Consider the following 3,708-nt stretch of genomic DNA (forward strand, 5'->3'; position numbering starts at 1 on the left):
AAAATGAATGGGAAACAGCTTCCAATGCAACAAATATAAGTGACAAAGGGATTAATAATTTTTTTTTCCATTTAAAACAGAGTTTAATCAGAAAACAAGAAAATGTTAAATGCTATGAAACCTTATAGCTTGTTCTGAAATACATTCAGGTAAAGGTAATGTTGATAAGTATCTTATAAATTTGCGTAACAAGTTATAAGTTTATAATCAATAGTAAATTATGAAGTTGCAAGAAAGTTTTCTAGCCAGAAAATAATGTATTGACAACTCTAGAAAACAGATGGGCAGATATTTTTGCTTGAGTTATGGAAAATATTATAAAATCACTGTTATATGAAAAAGTGATCAAATAGTATGAAGACAAATAACAATAGAAGGCGAAAGTGTTATGGAGGTCTGTTTTACTGTTAATGGCAATATAAAGTTTCCCTAGTGTGATGTTTAATGTGGAGTGTTGAATTGACTGGATTAAGGAATGCCTAAAAACCTGGAAGGTGTTTTCTCTGGAGTATCTGTGAGAGTGCTTTCATAGGACACTAGCATGTGACTTACTTGGTGCAATGAGTGGGGAAGACCTACCCTCAATGAAATGGGCACCATCCAGTTGGTTGGTAACTGGATGGAACAAAAGCAAAGGAAGAATGAATTGACATCTCTCTTCTGGAGCTGGGATATCTTCTTTTCCTCCTGATTTGTATGTCAGAACTCCAGGCTCTCCAAAATTTAGACGACAGGACTTAACACTAGCACCTTGCCCTGCCATTATATCCTCAGGCCTTTGGTCTCAGGCCAAGGGTTATACCTTTAGCTTCTCTCTGTCTGGCGCAGCCTGAGACATACTATGAGCATCCTAGGGTTTCCAATTTGCAGATGAATTATCATGGGGATTCTCAGTTTCTATAACCATGTGAGCCAAACTGTTTCCTCTCATATAGCTATTTATGAGATAGATATATATATACATATACTATCAGTTTCTGGATAATCCTGTCTAATATATCTAGATTTTGAGATATTCATATATAATTTGTTTCTGACATTTCTGACTATTTGTGATTTTTTCAGTAAAAATATAATAATTTTAACCTATATTTTTCAATCATAGTTTTGCATTATTATAATTAATGAGGCAAAAATTATTTATGCTCTGAGTTCCACTGAACCGAGTTTTGCCCCTGGGTTCAAGAAAACAAAATCTTATATAGTACAAATCATGACAATGTAGAAATAAACAGATGGTCAGAGTCTGTGTAAATTGGCTGACTCCCCTGTTACTTTTGATAGGTGAGAGTCAATATTTTTTTTTAAAAAAACTGATAACTAATTATGCTATTGACAGTTACAAATATAGCAACTAAAATGTCTAATTAAAATTTATGATTAAAAAGTATCAATAAAGAAAGAAAAAACCATAAGGATGAAGAACAATGGCTTATATTTCTCTATTTCCTGGTTTAGTGTCTCAGTAGTTATTAATGTAATCAGAGAAAAAAGAAAGACATAGAGACATAAGAATATTTTCTAAGGGCACATTTAAAATTCTTCAAATTATTTTCATATGTATTCATAAACTTCATGAAATTTATGACAATACTCATTTTGGAAGATGGGGAAAAGAATTCGAGATATTTACTAATTCATTGTAATTCATATTAGAGTGCTAATAAACACTCCTTGGGGAAAAGAGAAATTAAAGCTATAAATGAGAGAAATAAAACAGATTGAAAATTAACAAATGCCAAACAAATAAGAGAAAGTGCACTTAATATAGAGACATTTATGTATAAACACTGAAAACTGAACGTGTAACAAAAATTTAAATTTTGAACGAACATCCATTCCATGGAGTTCCTTAGAGAATAAAATATAAATTTAATTCCTTGGTATCATTTTTTTTCTTTTCTTTTTTTTTTTTTGTGGTGCTGGGGATCGAACCCAGGGCCTTGTGCATGTGAGGCAAGCACTCTACCAACTGAGCTACATCCCCAGCCCCTTTTTTTCTTAATTTAATTATTAAAGCTTAGTTTTTACAAACAATGTAAGGTGCATTCTTTCCAAATTTATATAGTGGATCTGGTAAAAATGATCTCTAAGTGGACTACACTTTGCATTACTCTTGATAAATGGGAACTTGTGGAAATCCTCCCTTCCAATAAGAATGGGTAATTGTTTATATATTTTGTGTGTGTATATCAAAAAAAGAATTCTTTTATAAATAGGGATGTTTTCTTATCCAGTCTTCTCACGGCAAAAGAAATTGGATTCTGTTTACAGTTAGAAAATAGTCAATTTCAGATATTTGACAACCTATCTATTGAGCAAGGCGGATTGAGCCCTCACCCTGCTAGGGAGGTCTGTTCAAGGACTGAATGAATGACCATTTTGGAACCAGAGTTAGCCAATACTAATAGATTCGTAACAATCACTGGGCAGAAGTAGAAGGATGCATAGATGATTGTTTTTATCCCCTCATCTGCGCCTCAAAAAGCACTGATTGCATCCATGACTTACCCACATGGTGACTATCCTATCACAACAACTTTGAAAAATCCACATCAAAGTCAATGCAAACAGACAGAAAAATTCACCTTCAAAACTCTTGAACTAAATCACAATCTGCAGGGTGATGTGTGGGAGCAGTCGTCTATTTATTTCCAATTACCTGAGAATAGCAAGAAAAATTTGCTTCCAATATTCTTGCACCCCAGCTGGTCTTCAGCTTTCTGGGATGTGACATTCAGGGTCATTAAAGATAGAAGCTGTTGTTTTCCAGGAGAACTGACTAAATGCTTCATCGTGCAGGGTGCTGGTGGCTCAGCTGCTTCTTGCTCTGGTTGTACTTCAATTTCTCTTCTCATATTAGACTCCGGTCTCCCCTTTTCCCATTCTCCTGAGTAATGTACGACTCTGAATGATGTGTGTAATGGGAAACTGATGTTATGTTTGTACTTTACTGACACAGCTGCCCCCCAAAAGGGTTTAGCCTACGTCTCTAAGTAGTGTAATTTATTGTTCACTCTCCTCCACTTACCCACATATAATGGTAAATGAGAGAAAGAGTGATGAATTGTAATTTCAACTATTTCCCTGAACACTTAAGAAGAATCCAAAACCCAGTCATTAAACTTCAAGTACACAGTTCTTTCTCCTAGAAGTTCAGGCCCTGAGATTTGTGGTCTATTGTAACACAATTATCCACTGGATTTGGGGGTTCTCTTCACCCAATAGCAGAAACACTTGAGGTTCACATTCTCCAAGAGCCAGAGGCTGCCCCTGAGTAGATCCCCATCTCCTTTACTAAGGAAATGTACTAGTGTTTTGCTCCTTCCCCTTAAAATATGAACTTCCAAATACCCCATCCTGTGGTATCCCCTGGTGATAGTGAAACTTTTGGAAAGTAAATTTTTTCAGTCATGTGTTACAGAACATTTACTTCTTATGCTTACGGCTTGCAGGTATGTATTACGGTGGTGTGTATTAACTAGCTCATACCCATCAGCATTCCTGTTACAAGGAAAACAAATTTCTGTTTTCCAGTTAATAATATTTTGAATTAAAAAATGGTTTGTTTATGTAGTTAAATATTTGTATTGGAAAAGATAACTTACTGACTTCATTAAAATAAGTGTATTGCAACAATCAACCTTGGTAATCAAAAGTCTAAGTTCAAGCATTGTTTCATGTTTTGCCAGAGATTAAAACAAACAA

At 34.6% G+C, this 3,708-nt stretch overlaps 1 non-coding gene across 1 annotated transcript; it reads right to left on the bottom strand.

Annotated features, from left to right (window-relative positions):
- Window positions 1-1,914: 1,914 nt before the first annotated feature.
- On the bottom strand, window positions 1,915-1,988 carry Trnav-cac. The gene has a single exon. It is a non-coding gene; the product is annotated as a tRNA-Val (tRNA).
- Between the last annotated feature and the right edge of the window lie 1,720 nt (window positions 1,989-3,708).

Source organism: Marmota marmota, unplaced genomic scaffold (assembly GCF_001458135.2).
Source record: "Marmota marmota marmota unplaced genomic scaffold, marMar, whole genome shotgun sequence".
NCBI lineage: Eukaryota > Metazoa > Chordata > Mammalia > Rodentia > Sciuridae > Marmota > Marmota marmota.